A 12746-nucleotide genomic window follows, 5' to 3' on the forward strand; every position below is an offset into this window, starting at 1 on the left:
TCAAATGAATGAAATTGAATTAGTGATTTATACAAAAATCGGCCGAATGACCCTAAAAAGGGTAAATTGGTCAAATGAATTGACAATTTATTCAAAATCGACCAGGTGACCCTAAAAAGGGTAAATTGGTCAAATGAATTGACAATTTATTCAAAATCGACCAGGTGACCCTAAAAAGGGTAAATTGGTCAAATGAATTGACAATTTATTGAATGAATTGGCAAAATGGATTGGTTGAATTGTCCGGCCATTGGTTATTTCAAAGTTATTGAGGTGCATTAGTCTATGACCTTCTAAAAATCAAATTTTGGCCTCAATTTATCATCTCAACCATGAGGAATCATTTGTGAATTTTCTTCAAATTAATGTCCTTTACGCAAAGGATTTTTACCAATTTTGATAAAAATGGCCAAAAAGTGATTATTAGATGCTCATATTCCAAAGATCACTCTATGAAAATGATCGGATCCTACCTTACCTTGTGCACTACCCCTTTGGATGGTACAAAATGTAAACGTGCAAGTCTCCTTGGATTAAGTATCCGAGACACAAGGTGACTTATTCTTAAACACGGGATTCCCTACGTGGCATTCCCTTTCTATGGTTTGTGCATGATGCCATCTTATTAAAGCAGTAAAATATGCAATCCGAAATGAAACATGACCTAAAAGGACCTTTTATACGCCAAGGTAGGCTTAGAATGCCATGCAATTATTAATCTATGAATGCAATATACCAAAATCTTTAAACGTGCAATAACCTATCTACGAGGGTAGGTTCTAAAAGAAGGTCATACCAGACCTCTTATTTGCTAGGGTTTGTGAATGCAATGGGGACACAAAACCAAGAAAGGTTAGCTCAGCCAGATAAATACACATAACACATTGTGGCAACGAAATCAGCACAAAGAAATAAAGCGATAAAAGGGAGAAAGGGGTTGGACCCCTCCCCTCGTGAATAGTGTCCCTAATAGGGTAAGGTCGACTCTACCCTAGGCAAGCTAAAATGGATGCATGAGGTTAGGGTTCACTAATGCATCTAGACTCGATAAGTCATAGGTCCCCGAGCCTTCAGACTTGGAAACCAAGGGTCATCACTCCCAAGGTTCCTTGTCGGTGGCTCGAGCGATTCCCCAGACGTTGCTACGCACACGTCGTGTTACGGCTACCCGTCTGGGCGAATCTAAAAAGAATCCTCAACCTTCGACTAAAAACTAATAGGTCGTCAACCTAAAGTTTAAAGCGGAAGATCGAGTGACCCCTCGGATCATACTACGCACACGTCGTGATACGATCACATGTCCAAGTGGGTCGCCTAAAATCCTAATAGGGTGGAGTGGCGTGACAAGCCACTAAAAGAAAAATAAATGAGGGGTGAAAAATTAAAGCGTATGCACGTATGCTAGTGCTCGTTTGGAGGGGAGGGATCAAGAACCAACGCGAGGCTCTAAGGTGATGTCCCCCACCCAAATGCAATGCAAGCGCGAGATAAGCAAGTAAACATACATCCAATCAATCAATCATACATGCGTGAGTGAGGGAGTAATTTGATACGCGTGCAAGGCCAAAAGTCCTAAAAATAGAAAAATGCAACCCTAATATCCAAATGCTATGCATAAAAAGGGTAGAAAAGGGAAAAGAATGGTCAAATCAAATGCTTGGACCCACTTAGGAAGTCCCCAGTGGAGTCGCCAACTGTCGCGCCCCACTTTTTGATGGTGGTGTGATGTGATGATGTGTGAACGTGTGCAAAATGAAAAGTAAAAGGCCATGGGACTTAGAATGCGACGATTTGGCCAAGTGAAGTTCAAAAGGGTTTTTTGTATCAAAAAATGGAGTCGCCACTTGGTATAGAGTTAGGGTGTACCAAGTCACCCAAAAATGATTTTTGTTTTTGAATAAAAAAGTAAATAAACCCTTTTTGAGAACTTTGGGTCTACGTAACCAAAAGAGGGATCGGGGGTCACATTTGACGAAGGGGAAGGCAAGGATAAAAATCCAAGGCACCCCTTCGACCTAGCCAAGGCTAGTTGCGTGACTTGAACCAATTTTTCCTAATTTTTCTACCCAAGGTATGTATCGCGTATCGGATATGTCTATATGAATGCAAAACCCTAGACCTAGGGGGATTGGGGGAAATTTCTCTTCAAAGGTTGAGTGGTGCCAATCACATTAATTGTGAAGCCCAACAATGATCCTTTTGGAGAGGTCACACCTAAACCTAAATGACGTGAAAAATGAGTGGAATGCATGCCATGTGAAAGTGTGAGTTTGTGTGAAGTGAGAAAAATGATAAAAGTAATAAGATAAGAGTGAAGGTGTGCAAATGTAGATGAAAGTACTCGTGTGCGAGTGAAGATAAAAAAGTGTTCGTGTGCAAGTGAAGGTGATAAAAAGGTGCATGTGTGCAAATGAGACAAAAGTGAAAGTGTAATGATAGAGTGGATTGAGAATGCATGAGCCTAGGGAATTCACGCATATTGGGTACGGGGAGACCTAAATCGTGACTCAATTTGCCCTTTTATAGAGAGGATACAAGCGTGCTAAGGCTTAGAAAAAGCCACACTCGTCTATATCCCATATTTAAAGGGACTCTCACGCAAATGTACCCTATAACTAGTATGAGATGCAAAAATCCTAAAATGAGGGGAAAAGGGGCTCGAGGAGCATGCCAGATGATAAAACTAAGGAAAAATGCATGATATGTAGTGAACAAGCAAATGATATGCTAATGAGGGGAAATCCCTAAGGGTCTAGCGTTGGACTAGCCCATTCTATGAATTCCGACTAGCGTTGGACTAGCGGAAACGTACATTCATCCATTCCATTCATTCATGGCTATGAAAGCAAGTAGACATGCCAAAATACTCGTAAACACATAGCACATAGCATTTAGCATGCTCGACTAGATGCAAGAGCCTAATAAAGCAATTAAACATGTAGCAACAAAAACAAGCAACCAAGGGGAAGGGGAAATGGACCAGATGCTCTCCGAGCCCTATCTATTACAAGCCAAGAGGTGTACACATACCCCATAAAAGCATAAAGGGGAAAGGGAAATGGACCAGATGCTCTCCGAGCCCTATCTATTACAAGCCAAGAGGTGTACACATACCCCATAAAACTTAAATAAAAGCAAAAGCAAGTAAATGCACTAATTGAAAGAAATTTGGACAAGGCAAGGAAAGCGAAGTAGACATGCATATTCACATAACACGTAGGAGCACGTAGTGTCAAATGAAGTGCAAATATAAGGGATAGAGTGTACCTTCCTTCGAATCGATACCCTAAATGGAGTGGAATCATTTATTTATCCTCCAAAATAAAAGAAATGGTCAAGGTACCAATTTATTTGGAAAAATAGGCAAACACAAGCTCACTTGGTCATAAAGCCCCTAAAATCATGAATTAAGTGCAATTGAAACAAAGCATAGTGATTAATTAAAACAAACAAGCAATGAAATTGTAGAATTAAAATTGCCAAGGACCAAATTGATGAAGTTATTCAATTGATTGGGTCCTAGTAGAACAAGGGGAGACTTGAGGGATCAAAGTGCAATTTTTTGAAAACTATTTCATGCAAGTTCCTGCAATGTGCATGTAACCGACGTAGGAGAATTATTTCTGAAATTAGAACATGAAGGCTACTGCAAACTACTCCTTCCGTCAGTGCATATCAATTTCAACACCCCTCTTGATCAAAATCCTTTCAACCCAAACTCCCCAAAATTACTCTAAGCATCACAAAACATAACTTCAGCTTTCAAACAAACCAAACATAGAAAAGAAAAAACAATGCCAAGGCTGGAAAAAATCTGTGCAAAACAAACCCAGCAGGCCTGGTTTGCTCTTTTCCAGCAAGCACTTGAACATGATGCAAGTGTTTTTGAGGCTCCAAACATGCAAACTCGACACCACTCATTCACTCCCCCTCCACACACAAGATTAATGAGTAAATTAGGATGGCCGGAGCTTTGCGAGTGGTTGGGGGAAAAGCGAAAACAGCAAGACAGATTGCAGCAGCCTCATGCGCAGGTTTCTGCAAAATTTCCTAGCCGAGGCCTTTTTACTCATCTCAACATCACAACCTCAGAACTGAGCAACAAAACTTCATGATAATCACAAACCAATGACCAAAAATATAGAAATGTATCATCCCAAAGTTCTGAAAAATAAATGCAGAAATGGTTTCGGCAGCCTGCTAGCTTGTTTCTCAGCTAGATGCTCAAACATGACCCAAACATGCAAACATGCAAACTCAACACCAAAACTCCCCATTGCTTCCCTTCCAATACCATATTAAGCATGAAGACTGAAATGCAAAAATCAACTAGTAACTAAGAAGAAGGCAACACGGCAGAGAAAAGAAAAATGCAGCAGATTTTTACTTCTTTCACTTCAGCTTAGACATTTTCGTACCACATAGCCCAAGAAACCAAACATGCTTGATTTATGCAACTTTGGATCATTAACATGTAAACCCAACATCACTTTTTGATTTTCTTTCAAAGCATTCGGTCAGAAAAACAAACCAAAGAGTGAAACAAATCCGAATAGCAGGATTCTAACTAGCTTCAATGATAGTCATGACTTTCAAATCAGATTTTCATGTTCATTGACCCAACTCAAATGCGTGAACTTGGGACAGGGAGAGAGGAATGCGAAATGCAGATTGAGCTTAGCAAATCATAGCCATAATCGTTTAATAACAGAAACAACACAGCCGGGTCAAAGTTTGCATTTTTATGGCTGATTTTAACTAGGACCGAAAATAGAAACATAGATTATGGGAACAAAACAGGCAGCGGAACTCTTGGTTGCGGAAAAGGATAAAAGAATAGGCTACCTTGAGAAACGATTGAGCTTCTCAATAGACCAACGAAACCGGCTGCAAATTTTCTCAGAGCGTGAAATACTCCAGCAGCGACCAACTCGTTGCTTAGAGGCTAGATTCAGTTGTCTTGGAGCAGCGACCATCTTTCTGAAGTCCTCACCGCCGGAACTCTTCCTCCTCCTGGGCTCTTTGGCCACAAAACCCTCGTTCTGGCTTTCGCTTCCCTTGTCGTCCAGCTCTCGGCTTCGCTTCCAAAATCCCAACAACTGTTTACTCTCTTCTCTCCACTTCCAGCCGTCAACCAAACTCCCTCGCCGTTCCTTTTCGTTTCAGCCCTCCCTTTTTAGCCGCCCACTCTCCTGCTTTGTTTTTCGTTCTCTGTTTCTGCCTTCCCTCTCTCAATCTCACTTCCTTTTGATTTTTCAGCCGTCCTTCTCTTTCCAAAACTCTCTCCCCCTTTGCGGCTGCTAACCTCTCTACCTATTTATATCAGACGTCCAACCCTAAATCCTAAACCACTCTTCTGAAATTTGCAGCTAAGGAGCTCCCCAAAGTTCACTTGCAAGCTGCGGCAAAAACGCAGCCTTCATGCTGCGCGTTTTTTTTTTTTTTTTTTTTTTTTTAAATTAAGTAAATACATAATATAAATAAAAACAAAAATAACAAAATGACAAAACCATGTAATAATAACAATAATAATGAAAACAAATAAATAAAATAAAAAAACAAACTAAACAAATAAAAACAACAAAAATGTCCATTTTTCGAATTTTCTTCATTTTTCCTTTTTTTTCTTTTCCTTTTTTTCTTTTCTCAAAATAACTTGATAAAAATAACTAAAATGCCAAAAGAAAGAAATAACATATTTTTGTGAACAAATTTTCCTTTTTCCTTTCTTTTTCCATCTTTTCAAGAAAACTCTACGCTAAACTTTTAAAAAAGCTAAAAACTAAAAACTAAAAATAAAAAGTGAATAAAATTAAACTGACAAATAGCAAATGAAACAAACTAACAAGGCAAAAATGAATAAAACTAAAATAACATAACAACTAAAAGTGCAAAACACACAATAACGAACTAAAATGCAAGCAATCTAAAATGAAAATCATGAAATAGATGCCACATACAAATTATTCAAAATTTGGTGTCTACAGGATACTATAAACAAAAAGTGACGATTGACAATATATATATATATATATATATATATATATATATATATATATATATATATATATATATTGGGTGGGGTAGGGGGTAGGGGTATAAGAGAGGTGTCAAAGATAGTCATACCTGTGGATATAAATACATTGATAGGTTTATCCTTAAAAATGGTGTTAGTATAATTTATTTATTAAAGAACATTGCAGTGTCTAGAAAATGGTGATATAATTGCATATGTAAATACTTTTAGAAATTAGATAAATTATTTTTACTACACATATTTTAGCTACGTATGATAATTATGATGCTTAAATACTTTTCATTAGAAAATACTAGTATATATTGAACCATCCTAAGGAAATATTAATAAGGACAAAGAAAGGAAAATGAAATTAAATATATTTTATGAAAGTTTTATTTTCATTTTTGTAATAAGGAATTATTACTAATTTTTTACAAAAAGATAACAATACATATTTCACCTTTAGAGAAAGAAAGATTGAAAGTGAAATGCATGTAACACTAGTATTGTTCAACAATTAAGTATATACTTTTTATTTTTTTCTATAAAACAGTGTTCCATTTTTATTAATAATTCCTTATCACAGAAACTAGAAATTACATATTTGTAAAAATAATTTCACTTTCATTTTTCTCTTTGTCCTATTAATGTTTTCTATGATGTTTAAACATAAATTGCTATTTTCTTATTTAAAGTATTTAAATACCATAAACTGATATCTAAATTATCACAACTAACTAAAACATTTTATTTAGTAAAGACAATTTATGTAACTTTCACAATAACTTGCATTTGTATCTATATTTCTATTTTCTAGACACTATAATGTTCTTTAGTAGAAAAAAAAGCATAATAACAACCTAAAAATTAAACTATGAAAGCCGCATGTGTTTAGGGCATGATTGTGTTTTCGCCCCTCCCCGCCGCCCTGCCGCTCGGCTAAAAATCAAGGTTGAGTATATATACTAGGGCTGTAAATAGGGTTGGGCCAACCCGAACTCGACTCGTTTAGCCCGACAGAAAGCTCGATGAGCCGATCTTTTAGTGAGTCGGCCTGAGGTTGAGCCTAAACATTAGGCTCGAAATAAATATGAGCCAAGCTTGGGTCTCATTAGGTTCAAACTCGATATAGGCCCGTCCCTTTAATTATATATGTATATATAATATTTATAGTTTGATATTATGTATAATTATATATCCAAATATATTATTACTAAATACTAAATATATATAAATTACAAAATATAAAATACATCAGAAAACTCTTCGATGAGCTTTTTTGAGAGCCAATATTAGTAATGCATAACTAAATCTCTAACTTTTCTTATTGGTTGAGTAAATTTTTGTGTTGGCATAATATTGGTTGATTTATTTTTGGTCTAGAACCACAAATCATCAAGCATGTTTGAATTCAAATCACAGGTTATAAAAAAGGTTTCAACTTTTAAGATGTATTGGCTTATGATCATATGTTTTATTACTATTTTTCATGCATTTTGAACGAATTAAATATAAATATTGTTGAAAAATTTTTGGTTTATATATTTTTAAGAACTATTATTTATTCATGTTTAGTTTTAATATTATAGTCTTGTAAATGTTAAATTAGTTTTACAACTTAATAGTTATAGTAATTATATTAAGAAAATTAAGGAGTAATATGTGAGCTTGGGTTAAACCCGAATAAGGCTCACAACCCAAATATTATGTGAGTTGAGTATGAGTTTCACATTTATTAGCTTGAAACTCGTAACCCGAATCCCGAAAATATTACAAATTAAATGAGCTGATCTTGAGCATATGCCGGTCCAGCTCATTAGGCCCGATTGATAGGCCTAATATATACCCTCGCTCCATCTTCTGCCCCGTCACCCACTGTAACATATTTAATATTTTTAGTTATACTAATAATTATATATTTATATTAATACAAATTATTGATTAGTTATACTAATACATTGATATTAAATTAATAATTACACTTTTTACTAATTATACTTTTATACTAAATTACTAATTTCAAATTTTTATTAATTATATATATTTTTACTAATTATAAGCCTTTTTAGCCACGGGCATCCACGGGGAAGCGAAGAAGGCCTGGGGCAGCCTGGCGGAAGCGGGCGATGGGGATGGGGTAGGGGGGGGGGATGTTTGGGCAACCCCCGGCGTTGCTATTCCCAAGAAAATCATACCCACATATTTGACCATTTGCTACGAGGGACAATTTGTATGTTTTCTAGTCACATGGGGCAGTATGCGACTTAACCAACATTATAAGAAGACAACTTGCAGTTAATCCCAAAATGCAAGGACTAGTTTCCCTCTCAAGTCCCTCTAGCAAACTCAAAATCAATTCGGATAAATACTCTTTTTACCTTTTTCCCAACCCCCAACCTTCACTTGCTTTCATCTCCACCTAGGACAAGTTTCACTGTAAATTCTTGTGTAACAATCTTCCTGGCATCTATTCAAATCTAAAATAAGGGACCTCGTAATGAAAATACTTGAAGTTCTAGTGTTGAAATCTCGTAAAGTTTATTGTCGCCCTCATTTTGTGGCAAAAATTATCTTTGCTGGTTCAGCTTCAGCTTCAGCTTCAAGGTTTCATGTATTAAAAAGCACATGCATTCAATTTGGGATGAATGCAGGTAAATCCCAGTAGATAAGCTTGTCCAAGGTCAATCAGATGTTTCTTCCCCAAATTGGCTAATCGGAAATATTTAATTTGCAATCTATACTCGAGTAATTGTTAACTTGGCTAGTACAGATGCACACTTGAAGTGCGGTAAAATATCTTGCAAGAAAATAAAAAAAAAAGAAGAAAGATTTGAGATATCCTTAAGGTTCTATTTACCACCCACTACATTGAAAGATTTGAAAATCACGAAAAAGAAGAAAGATTTGAGATTTGCTAAAGGGATTAGGCAATTTACTTCTTGGATACAATAAGAGGAAAGAAAGTTGGTAACAAATGCCAAGTTTCTCTTAACTAAGAAAAGATCAAAGTTCCCGTCAAATTGATTTATTTGAAGTTGTTATTTTTTAGTGAAAGATACAACTCAATGGTCACAAAATTTTCAGCGACTTGCTCTTATGCCTTTGACATCAAGAGGCACCATTTTAACTCTTTTAATAGATTAAAGAAGCCAAACCATTTTAGAAAATTTTTGGCTCCCAGAAAGGATCCAGGGTGGATCCACTTCTACGGTCGTGGATCCAATCACTGATTTACTATGCTTACTGATCCTCGCACAATCCGCAAATTAAACGAATTTGTTCTTACTTAGAAATGGATACTCTTTGCGGATTCTGATCACTGAGCAGCTAGCTCTCTGAACTCAATCCGTAGCAAGAATCCAACTCACCAAGCTAAATCCAGCGACTGACGGACCCGCCAGGATTTGCTCGCGGATCTCGTGTCTAGCTTCGTCCAAAATTTTCAAGTTTCTTTGTTCTAACATGCCACATTCCTATTTCATTTCACGAACTATTCAAACAGTAACAAGTCTCGTTCTTGCTTTAGTGTACTACTTGGAGGATTCACATTTCAAATGGTGTAACTAAAACACTAGTGGTCAAATGCTCTTTTTACCAAGTAACCGCATCAAAAGCTCCACGCAAATGGTTGATCTCAAAACTACTGACAACCATATTTTCTTAGTGTTATGGAGATCACAAAATATCATGCATTTTCTCCCAGTTGCAGCTAAGAAGCCAAATGGGAAAAGCAGAAGAGGAACAGAAGAAGAAGAAGACTAGTACCAGAATCACTTGCATTTTTAACTTTAAAAGTTATAAACATATATGAAATTTCCCCAATTGTTACTTTGTGTTGTTTGAGATTTTGCATATTTGTGAAAATGTCAAAGGAAATAATGGCGATGATATCTAAAGTATTAGGATAAAGAGACAGAATAGAGATAAAATTAGGAAAAGTGGAGATAAACAATAGTCTGAAACTTTCAACATTGCGAAAAGTGGTGATTAGCAGTAGTCTGTAGCATTCCTATCTTCCGAAGACAGACAACAATTAGAGTGTAGCACATAAAGGACAGTAAAACTGGGGAAACCACAAGAGAAAAATTACTTAAATTAGCATGTTGGAACTAATATAGGGAATGAAATCAGTAGATTACTAGTTGAGTGCATGCACAACAGATGTGCCAAAGTCGTAGCAAGTCAATCATCTTAATTAACAAGCCCAAATTTCTGACAGGGACACAAAAATGATATTCGCTTCAATAATTCCTCAAATCAATCGAATTGATTTAATGGCCAAAATCCTCAGGATTTCCTTCAGAGTTTCCCTCAAACCTCTTTATACTCAAGTGTTTCAGCTCCACATCTTTTGTGTGCATATCTACGGCAAGGTCAGCCAGTATCCTCCCAATAACTGGTGCCATCTTAAAACCATGTCCTGAAAATCCTCCACCAACCACTACATCCTTCCCAAATTCTCCAACCAAGAAATCAATTACAAAATCCTCATCTGGTGTCATGGAATACATGCAAGATTGTCTCAACACAGGCCCACTCGAGTCAATGAAATCTCCAAATTTGCTTTGGATCCATTCTTTCAACGCATTTAGTGCAGCAGGCGATGCAGCCCATGTTCTCTTTCTGGCTTGCAGGGGTGGCCACCGTGCACTGCTATTTTGATCAGCCCTGGGAACTCCAGAGATGGAGTGCCATAGATGCAAGGCTCATCATAGCTTGCAAACGTCGGAAAACTGCTATCAATCATGAACTCAGCTTCATGCCCTTCTTTGATTTTCCAGTAGTATACAGTTGTTTCCAGGGGTTGTATAGGCAGAGTTAGACTTGTAACTTTCTTAACCAATCTTTTCATCCAGGCCCCAGCTGTGACTTCACATATTTTCCCCCAAAATCTTTGATCATTTCTGGTGCAGACCAAAATGGCATCTTTTGAATCATCTTTCTTCATATCTACCACTTCCATGTTGTCTCTAAGGCTTGCACCATTCTTGATTGCAAGTGTTTGAAACATGGAAACTGCCTTGGTGGGCTTAATAACGCCACCATGCTTAGTCATCCCACCAATCCAATCCTCAGTTAACTGAAACTCTTGATTATGGTCGAGAACTTAGAATAGAATCTTGTTTTTCTGGCAGCTGGATATAGAGGCCTGGAGGAACTTGTTGTCTGATGAACCCAAGTCAATTTGGGAAGCCTTGAAGTATACCTTGTAACCAGCTTCTGCTTCAACTTCTTCCCACAGTTTCTCTGACTCCAAAACCATTTTGGGGTAGTATTCTTCAGGCTAAATTGCACGAGTGGTCCTTGATTCGCCGTGGGAGCAACCACGGTGGGGCAAGAAATCGAATTGCTCAAGAAGGAGCGTCTTCTTACCGCTTTTAGCAAGTTGCGAAGCTGTAGAACTGCCCATAATGCTTGCTCAAACCACTATTACATCAGAAATTTCACTACAATTTTCCATCCCTTTAACTTTTGTGATTTTCCAGAGATTAATGGAGGTGAGAAAGCTACTTGATTAGGCTTCTCTTTCTCTTTCTTGATGCTCTTATGCCAAAAATATGGTGGACAAATTGAGGAGGAATGCTTTAAGAAGATGAGTTAGGTTCGTATTTATAGCATTTAGGCAGAAATTAGCATACTTGTCCTTTTTTAATAGTTGAAAAGATTGCGCTCTTTATTTTTTTGTTTGAAACCACCCTTTTTATTTAATAAATGAAATATTGGGGTGCCTTTTCTACGAAGTTTCCTTTTAATGGTCTTCTCTACAAAAGGGTAAAATACAAAAAGACCCCTTGTGGTTTAGCATATGTGCACTTTTGCTTCTGTGGTTTAAAAACATACAATTGAGCACCTCGTGGTTATAACTAAGGTAAAACCGTTAGATTTCCATTGAATTTTACATTTGAACTTCAATAGTTAAAATTTTCAAATAAAATTGTTTTGAAATTGCCAAATTACCCTTCAATCTAAGGTTCACATACTGTTCTAAATAAAATTTGAGGAAAAATTGATCATTTAGAAAATATTGAGGTAAAAATGAAATTTAGAACAAAGCTTATATTTGCATTGTTTTCAATTTTATGTTGAACTGCTATCACAATGATTAAAACAAATCTTATTTGTTCCATCTCATAAAAGTGGGCAAGAACAAATTACAATGGCAAGAACAAATAAAAAAGATCAAATATAAGTTCTTTTTTATCATGGTGGTAGCAATGTGACAGATAAACATTGAATATGAAATAGACATAAACTTTTTTTTTAAGATTTTCATTTTTACCTCAATTTTTCTAAAAAAAAAAGTTTGTCCTCAAATTTTATTTAAAGCATTACATTAACCTTAGATACAAGGGATTTTGTAATTTCATAATAATTATATTTAAAATTTTTGACTATTCAAGTCCAACCGTTAAATCTAACAAAAATTTTTTAACAATTTCATCTTATTTACAGCCACAAGAGGCTAGTCTAACATTCTCAATTATTAAACCACTATTTGAGAGAATGTCTTCAGAGCTTTGGATAATATTAATAATTGAGGACGAATTACCCTCCAAAATGTAGCTAGGGATGTTTAGTAGTTTTGCCGGTGGGACCGCTTGCACCTAACAAGAAAAATACTTATTTTCCACTCTTCCTTCAACTTTCGTTTGACCAAAAATGAACCATGATAAGGTGCATTTTAGTAAGATATTTTGCTAATATTGCATAATTGTTTTGACTAAAT

At 36.2% G+C, this 12746-nt stretch overlaps 1 long non-coding RNA gene and 1 pseudogene across 1 annotated transcript; both read right to left on the reverse strand.

Annotated features, from left to right (window-relative positions):
• Nucleotides 1-2092: 2092 nt before the first annotated feature.
• Nucleotides 2093-5291, reverse strand: LOC140012510 (uncharacterized). The gene is made up of 2 exons (XR_011819669.1): nt 4846-5291; nt 2093-4038 (listed from the first exon to the last, which is right to left on the reverse strand). It is a non-coding gene; the product is annotated as an uncharacterized lncRNA (long non-coding RNA).
• A 4999-nt stretch (nt 5292-10290) lies between these two features.
• LOC113704672 (probable sarcosine oxidase) lies at nt 10291-11480 on the reverse strand (annotated as a pseudogene).
• Between the last annotated feature and the right edge of the window lie 1266 nt (nt 11481-12746).

This window comes from Coffea arabica, chromosome 8e (assembly GCF_036785885.1).
Source record: "Coffea arabica cultivar ET-39 chromosome 8e, Coffea Arabica ET-39 HiFi, whole genome shotgun sequence".
Taxonomy (NCBI): domain Eukaryota; kingdom Viridiplantae; phylum Streptophyta; class Magnoliopsida; order Gentianales; family Rubiaceae; genus Coffea; species Coffea arabica.